At 41.9% G+C, this 18,198-nt stretch overlaps 1 protein-coding gene across 9 annotated transcripts in view; it reads left to right on the forward strand.

Moving 5' to 3' along the window:
* Nucleotides 1–18,198, forward strand: part of LOC105489034 (pleckstrin homology and RhoGEF domain containing G1) — a 243,534-nt gene that overhangs the window by 112,654 nt on the left and 112,682 nt on the right. Inside the window, exon 1 of one of the 9 annotated variants that reach the window (XM_071096616.1) lies at nucleotides 1,145–2,064. The exons of 7 other annotated variants lie outside the window; for them this stretch is intronic. The gene's annotated coding sequence lies outside the window, so the exon portion shown is untranslated. Of the gene's footprint in view, nucleotides 1–1,144; nucleotides 2,065–7,985; nucleotides 9,017–18,198 lie in introns of those variants that run through there. One more of the 9 variants, XM_071096615.1, reaches the window with a different exon arrangement.

Genomic DNA, 18,198 nt, shown 5'->3' on the forward strand with positions numbered 1-18,198 from the left:
TGTTCTTTCATTTGCTTGTAAAGGATTCAGTACTGTTTATTCAGAATAAACAGAAATAAATTTGGTTACACTTGTTTCTTGACCTAATTCCGATTCAACCTGCAGTGGAACAGAGATCTCTCTTTCCTTTCCTTTGTTGTGTTAACATAAACAAGTTACTTCATGTACCTCTGTGGGAACTGGGAATTAGGCAAGTGTTTAGACTCTCAAAACCTTTCAGCGAGTTTGGCTGTCAGCTTGGATACCAAGTCATTAAATATAAGATGAAAGATGAGTCCGACTGGGCTTATTCTCTAAGACTGGAAAGTGAACCATAAGTGAAGGCAGCCTCATGTAGCTTGATTTTACTGTCAACATAAAGTTGCTATCCACTTTTAATTTTAATTGAAGGACAGTGTGAAACTAAGGGGAAAGAGAATTTAGGAAAATAGTGCAAATGCTTATGTACACAATTGTTGGTAGTTTACATCGGCAGTGTGGGACGCTGCTTCACAGCACTTATCATACTTGTCATTTTTTTGTTGGAGGCTTAAAGCCCATGTCCATTCACTGTGCCCAGCATGAGGCCTGACGTTCAGTAGGTCTGGTACATAAGGGTGAGTAAGTGGTGATTGCCAGTTCAAGTGGAGAGAAGGTGTGAAGGAAGAAAGATCAGCAGGATGTTGCCGTGTGCCTGGAAGTTCTGAAAGCTAAAGGTCAGAAATTTATGGCAACAGAGGGTATTCAAGGCCATTGTAACACCAATATACTCAGGTCAGTGAACTCCATTGCCTTCTTTAGTTGAAAAAAAAATCCTGGAAAGTAGTAAGTCATCTCAACTCATTTAGAGAGAAGTGAGTTCTGCTTTCCTGGAGTGGAATCTATATTTGGCCTTTACAAGTATCTCCGTCAATGGGATTGTTTCCATGACTTGGTGCAGGAGACCAAGTGAATATGAGCACAAACCACCCCCCTTCAGTTCTAGAAAGCATATAGGCTACCCTGAGATAAATCATTTGCTCACAGGTCTTACGTCTTAGAGGTTAAGCTGTCAACTATTATGACATTGAACGTAGCCTTAGGAGTGGGGGAAGAAGACTGATTGTGATGACTCCAAGGATGGTAATTGCTGGAGGTCGGGCGGGGGTGGGGGGAGTCTGAACCAGTTCAGAGATTGATTCCTGTTTGCTCCCAGAAGCTTGTCTGTGTATCCCCAGCAAGCTATATTCCCTCCTCTGTTGCTCTTGAGAATTACCTCTCGCAACCTACCACCCCTGGGTCTATGGGAAGGGGTAGGGGGCAGTTGGCCAGGTTGAGCTGAGCCCTCCCCTTCATTCCATTGCAGCTGTGGGTTTGTGTCCAGAAAAGAGGAGGAAAGGCTAGCAACTGGAGTTTGCCTCTCTCCTCTGCCAGGATGAGAAATTCCTTTGCAAGCCTCCATAAAGGTGATGTAAGTCTCAATGGCTGTTACTCTGAAACTATAAGATAATCTTGTTTTAATTGGTATTTTGGAAAATACATTCTGCTGTAAGATTTCAGAGAGCATCCAAGCCTTTTCTTCCAGTGCATTTTTTAGAGTATTTCAAAAGTATAGATTGTGTTGAATGCCTTTACTTATGAATGGATTAGATGTGTATTATCTCCTGGAGAAAAATGTGTCTGGAAGCCGACTGCATTCTTCCACGGATAATTAGTTCATTGTGCTGAGCACAGCGAGTCCTCCGATGGTGTCCTTAGAGATGGGACTGGTAGATTATCAAAAGCAAGAGGCTCTTTGCAACATATTTGCTTGCTTGATATCTAAAAATTGTTCAAAAATAACTAAGACTTGGTTGTATTGTCTCTGGGAAAGAAAAACCAAGTATCCTAATCAAAGAACTGAGTGACAAATTGAGCTAACGATTGTCACAGACGCAGAAAAATGATCCCAGGGAGGAATGCTTGAAACAGCAAGATTTTAGAGTCTGGAACGTGTGCCCTTGAAGGCCATCTCAGTTCATGTCATGGCCGACTGTTGAAAGGACGATGGAGATGTTAAATCATAACTTGATTGCAAGGGAAAGGCAGGCCATGCAAAATAGTGTGGTGAGTAATAGGCTTTATTTGTTCGTTTGTTTTCTAAAATTCTTAGGACCATGCCTCCGTACTGACATTTAGTGCAGTAGGGGCTGAGAAACTACCTTTTCAGTTGGATGGTTGAAGTCCTGGTAACTATTTAGTATTTCTAGTTTGGTTTCTATTGTTAGATTCAGTACTCCAGGACTAATGAAAAATGGCTTCACTTAATTTCTTCTATACTTGAGTGCTTTTGTCTGCTTTAGACCTGTGTCTTTTGCTGACAGAATTTTTTTTTTTTTTTTTTTTTTTTTTTTTTTGAGACATAGTCTCACTCTCACCCAGGCTAGAGTACAGTGGCGCCATCTCAGCTCACTGCAACCTCCACCTTCAAGGTTCAAGCAATTTTCGTGCCTCAGCCTCCCAAGTAGCTGGGACTACAGGCATGCACCACCATGCCCAGCTAGTTTTTTGTGTTTTTAGTAGAGACTGTTGGCCAGGCTGGTCTCGAACTCCCGGCCCCAAATGATCCACCCACCCACCTCAGCCTCCCAAAGGGGTAGAAGTACAGGCATGAGCCACCACACCTGGCCTGCTGACAGGTATTTTTTTAATTTGTGAAAACAAACTCACTTGTCAGTAAAATTATTTCACTTTGAAAAAAGGCCTTTAGAAATCATTTGTTTTAAGAAAAAGGGGTTAGCTTTTTTTTTGCTTGAAAAAGTCTGTAATTTGGTTTGTATAACAATAGCAAAGTAGAATTTGTAGTTGGTGATATTTTCTGGGTTTAGAGTAGACAGTCTGGAAGAATGTGTATAGATTTTTGATAAATAACAGCAGCTGCAATGCAGAATGGTGTTAGTACGTTAGCTCTTATTCACAGGGGAAGGTCAGTGTGTTTTCCTAAGGGGCTTCAATATGGATGTGTGACATCTTTTGGCGTGCAATTGACTTTAACGTTTATCACTTTTTTTTTTTTTGAGATGAAATCTTGCTTTGTGGCCCAGGCTGGAGTGCAGTGGTGCAATCTGGGCTCACTGCAACCTCCGCCTCCCGAGTTCAAGCGATTCTCCTGCCTCAGTCTCCCAAGTAACTGGGATTACAGGTGTGCACCACCACGCCCAGCTATTTTTTTGTATATTTAGTAGAGACAGGGTTTTGCCATGTAGACTGGTCTCGAATTCCAGACCTCAGGTGATCTGCCTGCCTCGGCCTCCGAAAGTGCTGGGATTATAGGCGTGAGCCACCGTGCCCGGCCCCTCACATTTATGCTGTGATGTGTTCATAGAAAATGTGATCACATGCCTTACTCTTTCAAAGAAAAAACTTCTAATAGCCTAAAAATACGTTAAGAGTCTTTTGTCAATGGCCTGTGCTTCCAAAAATGGTTGGTTTTACCATTTTCCCTGAAAAATGTGCCACAATGGCAAGATCTTAAATTACAAGATAAGCAGGCCATACCTCCTCCGGGGCTTAAATTGTTACGCTCCTTGTGTAAAATAGTATTTTTGTTTTCAAATACCCCTTCTCACTTGTAGCATCTTTGCATATGAAAATTTAAGATTATTTTCTAAACCTGCCTTATCCAATGTTGATTATATGAAGCAAAATATTTCCTTGAACCTAAAAATGTCTGCATGCCTTTGCCCGTCCGTCTTCCTGTCTCTGGGCCGCCCTTTCCTCCTTCCTTGCCCAGCTTTTTGAGCTGTTGCCTGGCTGCACAGTTCAGCGAAATGCCTCAACTAGCTCAGGCCTTGCCGAGTCCCTAGATGTGTGTGTTGTCTGTGCTTCCTGCCCTCATCCCCACCCCAGCCCTCCTAGACAGCCCCGTTGTGGTCTCATTCCCAGAAAACCTGGATAGTTCCTTGGAAGGATGATGAAGCTAATTCACACTACTGTGGCAGTGACTCCATCGCCCTTCCCAGGGGAGATTAGGGTTTTAACTGACAACTTTTACCTTAAACCAAAAAGATTTGGAATTCCAGGCCCTATGGCAGACTTCTGGGAAGGGATTTTGTTTGTTTGTTTGTTTGTTTGTTTGTTTGAGACAGGCTCTTGCTCCGTTGCCCAGGCTGGAGTGCAGTGGTGCGATCCTAGCTCACTGCAGTCTCAAACTCCTGGGCTCAAGCCATCCTCCCACTTCATCCTCCCAAGTAACTGGTACTATGGACATACACCACCCTGCCCAGCTAAGTTTTGTATTTATGTATTGATTGATTTTTTTTTAAGACAGACTCTTACTCTGTTGCCCAGGCTGGAGTGCAGTGGCGCAGTCTTGGCTCACTGCAGCCTCTGCCTCCCAGATTCAAATGATTCCCCTGCCTCAGCCTCCCAAGTAGCTGGAACTACAGACACGTGTCACCACACCTGGCTAATTTTTGTGGGTTTTTTTTAGTACATTCTGAGTTTTACCATGTTGGGTAGGCTGGTCTTGAACTCCTGACCTCAAGTAATCTGCCCGCCTCAGCCTTAGCCTCCCAGAGTGCTGGGATTATAGGCATGAGCCACCATGCCTGGCCTAAATTTTGTCTTTTTGTAGAGATGGATTCTCATTAAGTTGCTCACTCTGGTTTCAAACTCCTGGCCTCAAGTGATCCTTCCTTCCGTCTCAGCCTCCCAAAGTGCTGGAATTACAGATGTGACCCCCCCACACCCAGCCTGGGAAGGGATTTTTTTATGTGGCGGGGACTTTCTGGTCTTCCTCCAATTAGGCCACAAGGCCACCTGCACCTCCTTGATGGCTGGTTTGTGTTCTGGTTGCTATAGTTACATCCTGTGGGTGCTGCTCTTCTGTGCCTTGATTCTCTACTGCAGGTGGGGACACTGGGAATGGAATGCGAACTTCCCGGTTGTGTAACCCGTGCTTGCAGGGAGTAAACAAAGCTGCTTTCCAGCAAGGTTATCTTTATCACCTAACAAGGCATGCATGTGCATTTTATCTGTGGCCACTCTATCATTTAAAAAGAAATTTGGGGCTAGGCACAGTGGCTCACACCTGTAATCCCAGCACTTTGGGAGGCCAAGGTGAGCAGATCACCTGAGGTCAGGAGTTCGAGACCCACCTCGCCAATATGGGGAAACCCTGTCTCTACTAAAAATACCAAAAAATTAGCTGGGCGTGGTGGTCCATGCCTGTAGTTCCAGCTACTCAGGAGGCTGAGGTGGGAGAATCGCTTGAACCTGGGAGGCAGAGGTTGCAGTGGGCTGAGATAGTGACGCTGCACTCCAGGTTGGGTGACAGAGGGAGATTCTGTCTCGAAAAACTAAATTAATTAAAAAATTAAATTTTGCTGAGCAAAAATAATATTTTCACCCAGTGTTAGTATTGGCAAATAAATTATACAGCAAAAAGTAGCAAGGATACTAGCATCTGTGCTTTTTGTGTGTCTTAAGATTGTTCATTTTCCCTGCATGAACAAAAGTCTAGTGGCAAACCAGCAGCACACCTCCAAGAATTGTTAGCAGTTCAGTGTGTCCAGTGTGTGGAATATGTGGTGGGGAGCACTGGAACTCAGAACCACTGCAGAGCCGAATGGGGAGAAACCAGGGTCTTAAGAAAATCCTGAAGTGTAGAAGGCGCCTCTGCTCTCAGGTGTGAAAGAACCTGGACTGTTGCACAATAAATGGAGGCGTTTCTTCCCTTTTCTTTTTTTTTTTTTTTTTCTTTTTTTTTTTTTTTTTTTGAGACGGAGTCTCGCTCTGCCGCCCAGGCTGGAGTGCAGTGGCCGGATCTCAGCTCACTGCAAGCTCCGCCTCCCGGGTTCACGCCATTCTCCTGCCTCAGCCTCCCGAGTAGCTGGGACTACAGGCGCCGCCACCTCGCCCGGCTAGTTTTTTGTATTTTTTTAAAGTAGAGACGGGGTTTCACCGTGTCAGCCAGGATGGTCTCAATCTCCTGACCTCGTGATCCGCCCGTCTCGGCCTCCCAAAGTGCTGGGATTACAGGCTTGAGCCACCGCGCCCGGCCGTTTCTTCCCTTTTCTTTTCTTTTTTTTTTTTGAGACAGTCTCACTGTCACCCAGGCTGGAGTGCAGAGGCGTGATCTCGGCTCACTACAACTTCCGCCTACCTGGTTCAAGTGATTCTCCTACTTCAGCCTCCGAGTAGCTGGGAATACAGGTGTGCACCACCACGTCTGGCTAATTTTTGTATTTTAGTAGAGACGGGGTTTCATCATGTTGGTCAGGCTAGTCTCGAACTCCTGACGTCGTGATCTGCCTGCCTCGGCCTCCTACCTGGCCTTCTTCCCTTTTCTTTTCCTTCCTGCTAGTATGTGAATGTATTATCCCTCCCCAGGCCTCATGCGCTATCCATTGGTTAATTTATTCAAGCAAATGCTTGGTACTAGGATAAATATAAAGGCAAAAAAAAAAAAAAAATGTGTTTGTGTGTGTGTGTGTATCCCCTGCTCTGAAAAAGCTTATTATTTAAAAAATGAAATTCAACATACTTTAAATCTCTGATACTTGTAGATGCAGCATAGGTGGTTTCACTTATTTGCCAGTTATAAGAGGTCTTTACTTACACAAGTTGATGATTTTGCTAAAGCAGAAACCATGGATGAACTAATAAATGACTGTCCTGTAGGACCCAATATGGCCCCCACTGTCACTTTAAAGCTGTCCTTCAGGACTGTCACTTTTCTGGTGGGTAAGCTTAGTAAACTGCCTACCATCCACACACACAGCAACTTTGCTGTTTTTGTTTACATGTAACATACATGGCATCTCTCAGAAATAGCATTTTAGAAACATGTTTCTTGGCAAAAAGTAAAAAAAAAATCCAAGTACAATGTAATTTTATTGGAAGTTAAAAGTAGCTGTGTTGTGATCTGAGGCTATGCACAATGGATGAGTCATTAGGAAGCCTAGAGCCTCTGTGCATTTTATCCCGTCTAAGAGTTTAGATCTTCGTATCTGCCTTAAGAATATCAAATCTACGGTATAGGAAGGTTCCCTGCCCCCAACAGCTACCATGCAGGGTAGGAGAGAGACCCTTAGAAAACAATTAAATACGAGACCACATGATCCTTACTCTAAGTGTAATAAACAGCTGTTAAACTAGTGGAAAGAGCGGTGGGTTAGAGTGGTTGTAGCAGATGGAGTGGGAGCTTGATCTGAGCTGGCTCTTCGTTGAGCAGAAAGGAAGAGCCCAGCTTAGGCACTGGTATGGGAGACAGACATGATTTGGGAGGCCGAAGGGGTTGCTGTGGAGGCCAAAATAGAGGATGAAGAGTCTCCACAGCCCAGGGAGGACCCTTCCTCTCACACTGCCTTCTCAGCATCCTGGAGTTACTAATTTCCATCAAACCGGTGAATTTTGTGGGTGAGAAATTCCAACCAGTTGTCTTCCGAACTATTTCCTTTAAAAATCATTTATTTAAATAGCCATGTGTATGTTCAGCCTGATTTGAAAGGAAATCAGCATTAAAACAAATTATCCTATTATGTTGTTAGTTTAAAATCACTTAATAGGCATGATAGAAATAGCTATATTAAGGATGATCTGCTAATGGTGTTTTCCATAACCACAAATGAATGCTTTAAATGGAACTTCTATTTAAAGGATTTTAATCCTTTGATATAGTTCAGTTTTAGATGTCTATGCAAGGACATAATCCATATTTTGAATTGTAGTTCCACAGTGCAGTGGTATCAGTTTTCTTTTTTTCTTTTTTTTTTTTTTAGATGGAGTCTTGCTCTGTTACCCAGGCTGGAGTGCAGTGGCTGGATCTCGGCTCGCTCACTGCAAGCTCCGCCTCCCGGGTTCACGTCATTCTCCTGCCTCAGCCTCCCTAGTAGCCGGGACTACAGGCGCCCAGCAGCTCGCCTGGCTAGTTTTTTGTATTTTTTAGTAGAGACAGGGTTTCATGGTGTTAGCCAGGATGGTCTCGATCTCCTGACCTCGTGATCCGCCCGTCTCGGCCTCCTAAAGTGCTGGGATTACAGGCTTGAGCCACCGCGCCCGGCCGGTATCAGTTTTCAATAGCATTTTTGTACTTCTGGAGACCTTCATTTAAAGAACTCAAGATCTTTGTCAAATATACGCCTTCTGAATCTTTCTGTAAAAATAGATACAGCATTTTCAGAAGGACCGGTGGTCTTAGAGAAATCAAAAACCCAAAATAATTAGAAGGTCTCACTAAAGTATTGTAGGAATACTAGATCATTCTGTCTTTACTACTTAGTATTTATGAATATAAAATCACAGAATTTAACTGTTCTCCAAAGAAATGCGTGTGCATATCAATTTTAGATATTTGTCTTCAGATAGGTTTTTTAAATGTCGGCCTTAAATGTTTTCTCCTTAAACTTTGTTCACCTAAAGTTCTATTAAGTGTCTTGTTAACAGAAGCTAATTATCCAAACTATTTCCCACTGGTTGTTATTCACCACCCCACCCCCACCCCAACCTGCATTTTAAAACTTCAGTTTAAAGATGTGTCCGTTTACTTTGAAAGTTAAACATAGGTCCCTTTACTTTGAAACAAGCCCATGCTTCAGGAAGTGAACTTAAAACTATCAGAGTTCCAAAGATCTTGCTTATTTTCTAGAGTTTAATGAGAACCGTGGCCAGAGCCAGGAAGGTGAAGCCCAGCAGCTTTGGGCGAGTGTGGGTTGTATTTGATGTTCACAAAAGAATGGAAGTGGTAGGGTGTTGCTCAGTGAAGTGTGCATTTTCAAGTTACCCACAGTGGTGTCTATTGTCCTGTTTCTCAATTGAATGATGTCATGTTTCATTTAAGGCTCTTAGTGATGCTGAAGTCTGTGGTCTGCACACTAGGGGGAAAAAGGCAGTGAGAAAGTTGCAAATCAGGTTTTTGCAAAGCCTTTGTGTGTTGGGTTTGGGAGATAAAAGCTGACTCATGCAATATTTCTACGGAAGGCGCTGCACAGACTAGCAAAGGCTGTTTCTTTTACCTGACTGAGGTCACCGCATCAGCTGAAGGCAGACGATGTGCTTAAGCCTGAGTGGAGCAGAGGTAGGTGCTAATGTGAGTGTCCCCGAAGAAAGGATGCCGGCACAAACGCTCCTTCCCTCTGGGAGCAGCCAGAGAGGTCCACCGAGGTGAGAAAGGGTGGCAGGGGGGGCTTTCTTCACAAGTGTGCGGGGACGGAAGCTTGGCTGGATCAAGGAAAACTCTTCTGTTACAAATGCGATAGCCTGAAGTCTAGAAGATGATTTTTTCTCCCCCTCCCGTCTGAACTGCAGCCTGTCTCAAATAGGTTTTGTCTTAGTTTCATTTGATTTTGCTCTTTCCTTAAAGTGAGGTTGAAATATCTAGAGAGCTGATGTTTCTGACTCTGGGGAGAACTCTGAAATCCTCAGTGGTCACGCGCCGAATGCCCAGCATTTTAATATGCTTTCTTTTAGAGGTTCATATGCAGTCAAAGTTGGAGGAACCAAATAAATGTTTGCAAATGTATGCTTAGCAACTGCAGTGATGAAATTTAGTCTGAGTCTAGTGGCAACCAAAGTTGCCTAAGAAAATGCAGTTTCCATTTTGAGTGTTTCTTGGTAGGAAATACTTTTGTGAGGAACAATGATTGGGGCAAAGGAGGCGTGGATTGTATTCAATACTGTTGTCCATTGGAATCTGATGTCATTTGGCTTTCTTATTTGAATTTAATGATACATTTTTGAAAGATATATAAGGCATTCCTTAATCACATATTGAATATGAAAATTATTTTAATTTAAAATATTTAGATATCTGACACCAATTGACATTGTGATTTTAATTGCCTTAAATAATTTTTTCAGGTTATAAAAGGAATACACCTATTGAAGAAAAGAGATGTTTACAGATAAATACGAAAGGAACAAAATTATTCATTCTACTCAGTAAAACCAATGTTAACATTTTATTATATATTCCTTCAATCTATTTCTAATGTAGAGAATAAAGAAGTGGCATTTTAAATTTAAAATTAGGATCGTATTATATGTTTTTTAAACTACCCATTTTACTCATTGTATATTATGACCATTTTCTATACTTTTAAAGACATGACATTTAATCATTTTACACAGTACCTTCTAGATGGCTTTATTCAATACTTGGATCTCTGTTACTAGGCACTTTACTTTCTCTGCCTCCTTTTTTTTTTTTTGAGACAGAGTCTTGCTCTGTCACCCGGGCTGGAGTGCAGTGGCGCGATCTCGGCTCACTGCAGCCTCCACCTCCCGGGTTCAAGCGGTTCTCCTGCCTCAGCTTCCTGAATAGCTGGGATTACAGGCGCGCCACCACACCCAGCTCATTTTTGTATTTTTAGTAGAGATGGTGTTTCACCATGTTAGCCAGGCTGGTCTCAAACTCCTGACCTTGTGATCCACCCGCCTTGGGCTCCCAAAGTGCTGGGATTACAGGTGTGAGCCACTGTGCCCTGCCTCTTCCTCCTTTTTTAAAAGAACATGTCTAATGTACTTCATGGATGGATTTGTTTGTTCGGAGTGCTATTGTTAGTCACTTGGAATTCGCCTCTTCTTCCTCCTCCTTTTTCTTTAAGAAAATGTGGTTTCTCTTGGTGCCTCCCTCCCAGCTGTGCAGGGATGTTTTGGAACTGAGTGTGTTCCATACAGATGGAGCTTGTGTATATAACCGTCATTGTTTAGTTACTGCCTTGAGACTGATAATTTTACACTAACAGGAAGGTACTATTCAAAGCAAAGCTGGAGCATAGATTATTATTTAATCTAAAGTAAAAATAGAGATTTTTTTTTAGCCTTTAAAAAACTCAGTGATACAGTTTTTCTTTTATTATTATTATTATTTTTATTATACTTTAAGTTCTAGGGTACATGTGCACAACGTGCAGGTTTGTTACCTATGTATACTTGTGCCATGTTGGTGCGCTGCACCCATCAACTCGTCAGCAGCCATCAACTCGTCATTTACATCAGGTATAACTCCCAATGCCATCCCTCCTCCCTCCCCTCTCCCCATCATAGGCCCCGGTGTGTGATATTCCCCTTCCCGAGTCCAAGTGATCTCATTGTTCAGTTCCCACCTATGAGTGAGAACATGCAGTGTTTGGTTTTCTGTTCTTGCGATAGTTTGCTGAGAATGATGGTTTCCAGCTGCATCCACGTCCCTACAAAGGACACAAACTCATCCCTTTTTATGGCTGCATAGTATTCCATGGTGTATATGTGCCGCATTTTCTTAATCCAGTCTCAGTGATACAGTTTTTCATCATCCAAGACCTGGCATTCGTAGGATGTAGAAGAAACTGCTATTAGGGGGTCACTGCTTGTGCTGTGCCTCCAGCTGGGAAGAGGCCATGCAGTTGTGACAGCCAGTGGTTTGCTGGGTTTTCAGGATTGGAGTCATGGCCCAAAGGTTGGATGAGACTTGGGGAAGTCACCTAATCCAGCTGCCTCACATACAAGGAAACCAGAGCCGCAAAGATCAGTATAAACCTGGGGGGTACAGAGCCAGGGCAGACATGCAAATCCTCTGACCAAAAGGGAGTATTAGGACATGATTTAATTTCTGGTTGGTTCTCTGAAATGTGTTTATACAGGGGGTTGTGGATATATGCATTTCTGGGCACACATAGCCACACACTGGGTAGTCCCTTTTGGCATATGGTACCATGTGCTTTAGACAAGCAGCTTATGTTGAGTCTTTTATTTCCTGATCTCTAAGTTCCTTTTCTACCCTGCTATTTTATGAGTACAAGGAAGGATGGACTAGAAGTTAGAAAGTGTAGTCTCTGATTCATAGTTCAACTTTGAGCATGATGTTATGTAATCTCTGCTTTCCTTTTTCCCCATCTATACAGTTTTCAAAAAGTAATGAGACACATGAAAGACCACTGAGGTTGGTTTTGGGGGTTTTTTAAGGGTGATTTTGACACAGAATTGTAGCAGCTGTATCATAATAAGGCTCATCTGTTAAAATAGAAACTGTTTGGGTTATCTCATATTGCCTAACCAATCACCCCGAAACCTACTGGCTTGAAACAACAATCATTTATAATTGCTCAAGGTTTCTGTGAGGCAAGAATTCAGGAAAGGCTGTGCTAGGTGATTCTGACTTGGGGACTGTCATGAAATTGCACTCAGACATGACAGGGCTGGGGTCATCTGAAAGGCTTCTCATCCACATGTCCAATGTCTTGGCTGGAAACACTCACAGCAGGGGCTGCAACAGCCGGGGCTCCTTGGGCATCCCTCTGCGTATCATTGCGGTCTCATCGTGTGGTTTCTCTAGTGTGGCAGAATCAGGATAACCAGACTTTATGTCTAGCACCAGTGACTGCAAGGTTTTGCCTTTCTTTGGGCTCTGCTATACTCTAGGGCACTAGTATCCTTCTTAGAGTCGAGGCAAGGTTTCTGCCACATCTGGGTTCCAGCACGAAGAGGAAAGAATGTGGAGTAATAAAATCTAATGTCTTGAGAAATAGACCCCCAAAGGGGCATATATCATTTCTACTCGGGAGAACTTGACCACATGGCCAATATCTAAAGGCAGAGGAGGCTGGGAAATGTGCTCAGTGAAAACTCTATCACTAAAGAAAAGGGTAGAGTGGATTTTGGTAGACAATAACAGTCCCTTTCTAAGTGGTAACATAATGGATGGTTTAGAGTGCCCCAAATAATTTCCTTCATCCCCCACACTAAGTCACCACACACACACAAAAAGCATACAACAAAAGTAAAAACAGCTGCATTTGCATAAAAAGCCTTTAGGGAATTTTTTTTTTTTTTTTTTTTTTTGAGATGGAGTTTCACTGTGTCACCCAGGCTGGAGTGAAGTGGTGCGATCTCGGCTCACTGCAACCTCCACTCCCCGAGTTCAAGTGATTCTTCTGCCTCAGCCTGCTGAGTAGCTGGGATTATATGCACCTGCCACCACACCTGGCTAATTTTTGTATTTTTAGTAGAGATGGGGGTTTCATCATGTTGGCCAGGCTGGTCTCGAACTCCTGACCTCAGGTGATTCACCTGCCTCTGCCTTCCAAAGTGCCAGGATTATAGGCATAAGACACCGCGCCTGGCCTAAGGAATTTCTTTAGGTTCTTTTTCACTAGACTGGTCCAGAGGCAACCCTTAGCTAAGGCAATTTATCTAATGCATTAGCTGCCTCAAGTAGCTGCTTAATCCCTACTCAACTGAGGTTGCCTCAAGTAGCTGCTTAATCCCTACTCAACTGAGGTAGCCATTATACCTCTTAGTTTCCATTGACTAGTGTCTTAGTCCATTTATGCTACTGTAACAAAATAGCTTAAACTGGGTAACTTACAAGGAACAGAAATTGATTGCTCACAGTTCTAGAGAATGGGAAGTCCAAGATCAAGGCGCCAACAGATTGTGTATCTGGTGAGGGCCTGTTCCTCCTATATGGTGCCTCCTGTGTGTTCTCACATGGCAGAAGGAGCAAACAAGCTCCCTCTGTCCTCTTTTATAAGGACACTAATCTCATTCATGAGGGTAGAGCCCTCATGACCTAATCATCTCCCAACAGCCCCCCCAATACCATCACCTTGGTGAGTAAGTTTCAACATATGAATTTTGAGAAGGGCACAGACATTCATACCATAGCAATTAATATAGGAATCAATCGGTAAATTATCTGAGTATTTCGTATTTGACTTTACAGCTTGAAGGAATCTTTGTTCCTCTTTGTTCAACCCCTCACCTCCTGTTTGAATGAAAATATTTTTGCAAAATATCTTTCTCATTCTTGATCTTCTTGTACAAATATGTGCTTTAAAAGCCTTGTTGGATGCATGGTTTGCAAATATTTCATCCCATTCTGTAGGTTATCTCCTTGCTTAGCTGATGATTTCCTTTGCTCTGCAGAAGCTTTCTGGTTTGATGTAGCCTCACTTGTCTGTTTTTGCTCTTTGCTATTGTTGCCTGTGCTTTTGGTGGCATATCCAAAAACTCATTGCCAAGACAATGTCATGAAGCTTTTCTCCCCTAGGTTTTTTCTTTTTTTTTTTTTTCTTAGAGGCTTTATGGTTTCTGGTTGTATTTTTAGGTCTGAATGTATTTTCAGTTTATTTTTGTGTAGAGTATAAGATAAGGGTTCATTTTTATTCTTTTTGCATGTGATATAAGAACATGTGGCACATACATATAATGGGAAAATTATCTGACCATAAAAAAAAAGAAGGGAATCCTGCCACTTGTGACAACATGGATGAACCTGGAGTCTGTTGTGCTAAATGAAATGAGCTGGACATAGAAGGGCAAATGCTGTATGACACCGCTCTTATGAAGAATCTAAAATAATCAAACTCATCCAAGAAAAGACTAAAGTGGTGCTTGCCAGGGAGTAGGGAGAGGGAGAAACAGGGAGGTAATCGTGAAAGGATACAAATTTTCAGCTATGCAAGATGAGTAAGTCCAAGAAATCTGCACAGCATAGTGCCTATAGCTAACAATACTATATTGTATACTTAAAATACTGCTAAGGAGGTAGGTCTTAAGTGTTGTTATTATAAAATGTTTAATAATAATAAAGAGGCATAAGAAAACTTTTGGAGGTGATGACTATGTTCGTGGCATAGATTGTGGTGATAGTTTCACTCTAAATTCAAGTTTTATACATTAAATACATATAACTTTTTGTATTTAGTCATACCTCAATAAAATACATTTTTTAATTTAAAACATTTTTGAGCTATTTATTTTGAAAATTTTTTAAGTGTACAAAAAAGTTACAAAGACAGTGCAAAGTTCCCATATGTCTTTCATTCAGCTTGCCCTAACATTAACATCTTGTGTAATTGTAGTACCTTGGTTAAAAACTAAGAAATTTACATGATAAAACTAAGAAATTAACATGTTAACAAGATTTTTTTTTTTTTTTACTCTTTGGTTCTTCATCACCAAATAACTACAAATAAATATGAAAATCATGTTCCCTGAATTGAACATGCTGAACACTAGAGAACATCAGGAATTATAGTCCTGGCCCTACCATTAAACAGGAATCAAGTATGATAGTTTAGAAAACCAAGAAGTGAAAATCCATATTGGTGTGGGGGAACAAAAGATGTTCCTTAAATATCTAGTGTCATCTTTGAAATATATAAATGTGTATTTTTTAACTTGGACTCTTAAACAACTGACTTAATGCTTTAAAAAATGTTTACAACGTTGAGGCTCTAACAAAACTGTGCTGTATATTAAATGAACATCACTAGCTGATAGAGTAACTATTTCTGTATACTTCAGTCTTTCTGTGGCCTCCCCTCTGAGTAATTCACAGGAGGTGTAATAAGGAACTACATAATTTCAGCTACTCGTTGGTACTGAACACAACACATTAACACATTCTCTCGATTTCCATGGTTGTCCTGCCAAGGAACTCAGACTAGGTATTTGTTGTCTAGAATAGCAATGAGCAGAATTTGGAAACCCTGATCACCCCTCAATCCCTGCTGTGAGCAGGATTTCTGTCCTGCCTAAGTTTCTCCTTGGGAATTGTAGGCTGTAGGACCCATCAAATGTCCCCCCTTCTCCATGTAAATATGGTCACAGGAAGCCATGGAACGTTCTGCATGAAACCTAAATCAGCCTAAGAAACCAGAGCCGAGAAGCATTGCTTTTGATTCTGGCAGTGATATTCCAAAAGAGAGCAATTAATATAATGGAAGTTGGAAGAGCAAAGAAAGAAAAGCCCTGGAATTCCAGTTTTTTCACCTAGAAAAAATTAGAGGGATTTGTCTTGAAGTAAAATGTATGAAAGCCTAGCTACATAGAAGCTATCTAGGCATCTTTTCCTTTTATTGAGGATGGCACACGGAAAAAGAGTATTTTATCTGGATGGCTTTTAGGCTAACCAGTGCTTCTCATTGTGAGACTCACTAAGTCTCTAAGGTTCCTCTGTGGGTACTTCCACCGCCACCACCTCCAGGTTTACGAAGGGTGAGATTGATCACAATCCTCTAAGTGGGTGGAACCTGCTTGTCTTAGGGTCAAGAGATATACCTCATATAAGCCATTAGCAAGGTTTGGCTGGAAGTTCTCAGAAATTCTTACATTATTAGCCCTGTGTTTGGGATTTTGGAATAGACAGAAGTTATGAGAAGAAAAGCAGCAGCTCACCCAAATGCTAACATCTTTCACTCAGGGCAAACGAAAAAGCTTTCTTGCTCTATAGTTTTTTATCTGGATGTTTCAGTTTGTCATGGAAAATCAGTTAGCCCAATATCTGCTACACAGAGATGACCTCCCAACTCTATTTTTGCTAATTTTTAATAATATTGTGCATTAATAAGTGGAATAAAAAACAAAAATGCAAACTTTGAGTTGTATGTATCTCTGCATTCACTATTATTTGAGCAAAGATTGATAAAGAGGTAAATTTAAACCTTCAAGAATAATGTAATTATATCAAAGACTTCTAGATCAGCATTGTCTGACTAAAATATATATGAACTACATATGTAATTTTTTATTTTCTAGTAGCCACCATATAAAAAAGTAAAATGATGCTGGGGCAGTGGCTTACACCTGTAATCTCAGGACTTTGGGAGACCAAGATGGGAGGATCGCTTGAGCCCAGGAGTTGAAGACCAGCCTGGGCTACATAGACTTCATCTCTACAAAACTTAAAAGTAAAAATTAGCTTGGTATGGTGGCGTGGTCCCAGCTACTCGGAAGGCTGAGGTGGGAGGATGGCTTGAACCCAGGAGTGAGCCATGATTGTGCCACTGCACTCCAGCCTGGGTGACAGAGTGAGACTCTGTTTCAAAAAATAAAAATAAGAATAAATTTAAAATAAGAAAGTAGGCCGGGCGCAGTGGCTCACACCTGTAATCCCAGCACTTTGGGAGGCCGAGGCGGGTAGATCACGAGGTCAGGAGTTCGAGACCAGCCTGGCCAACATGGTGAAACCCCGTCTCTACTAAAAGTACTAAAATTAGCCAGGCATGGTGGTGGGCGCCTGTAATCCCAGCTACTCGGGAGGCTGAAGCAGGAGAATTGCTTGAACCCAGGAGGCGGAGGTCGCATTGAGCCAAGATTGCACTACTGCACTCCAGCCTGGGCAACAAGAGCAAAACTCTACCTCAAAAAAGAAAAAAAACGTAAAATGAAACCAGTGAAAATAATTTCAATGAGATGTTTTATTTAACCTAATCCAAATTACTGTTTCAATACACAAATATAAAAATTATTAATGAGGTATTTTATTTCATGTTTTTAGTTTCATACTAAGTTACTGAAATCTGTTGTGTATCTTACATCTCAATTCAGACTGACTGTGTTTATTTGTTTATTTATTTATTTTGAGTCAAGGTCTCACTTTGCCACCCAGGCTGGAGTGCAGTGGCACGATCATGGCTTACTGCAGCCTTGACTCCAAGTAGCTGGGTCTACAGGCACATGCCACCACACCCGGCTAATTTTTTGTATTTTTTGTATTTGAGATGGGGTTTTAGTAGGTTGCCCAGGCTAGTCTTGAACTCCTGAGCTCAAGTGATCTGCCTGCTTCAGCCTCCCAAAGTGCTGGAATTACAGGCATGAGCCACTGTGCCCAGCCTGGCTGCATTTCAAGTTCTCAGTAGCCACATGTGGCCACTGGCTACTGTGTGGAGCAACACAGCTCTAGAAATAAATATTAATAATTGGTGAGTTGCATTAGAATAGGCCAGACAGGGTGGAAATCTTAAATTATTTTGAGGAAAGTGAGAACAAGACTAGACAGTTTTTAAGAGGTGCATTTTCCTACATGAGGAAACTATAATTATCTTCTAAGCAATGAATCAACATAAAAAATGTTAGCCATTAGCAAGTGCGGTCTCATATTACATGCTATTATATGACCTGACTTTAAATGTTTCACTTCTGTCATTGGTAATTTTGGAAGGTCTTTAGTTTGGGGTGGTAAGCTTGGCTAAATACTATGGACACCAAACTTCTGAAATGGTCTATTTTAGAAAGTGCCTGGTTGGCAGCCAGGCCTGTACGTGGACTGGCATTGGAACGTTTGAAGCCGTCCCCGCAGCGGTGCCCAATCTATGCTGCTATTTAAGATCTATCCATGAAAGGGTCCCTATTGATCTGCGTTTTACATCCCACTCTTTCCCACCTTTGAAAGTATTTCTAAAGACATTGTCATTTCTAGCAGCCCAACCTAGGGTCCTCTAAAAGCAGCTTTTATTCCTCTTTAATCCTTCTGTCCCAATATTGGGTATCTAA

Source organism: Macaca nemestrina, chromosome 5 (assembly GCF_043159975.1).
Source record: "Macaca nemestrina isolate mMacNem1 chromosome 5, mMacNem.hap1, whole genome shotgun sequence".
Taxonomy (NCBI): domain Eukaryota; kingdom Metazoa; phylum Chordata; class Mammalia; order Primates; family Cercopithecidae; genus Macaca; species Macaca nemestrina.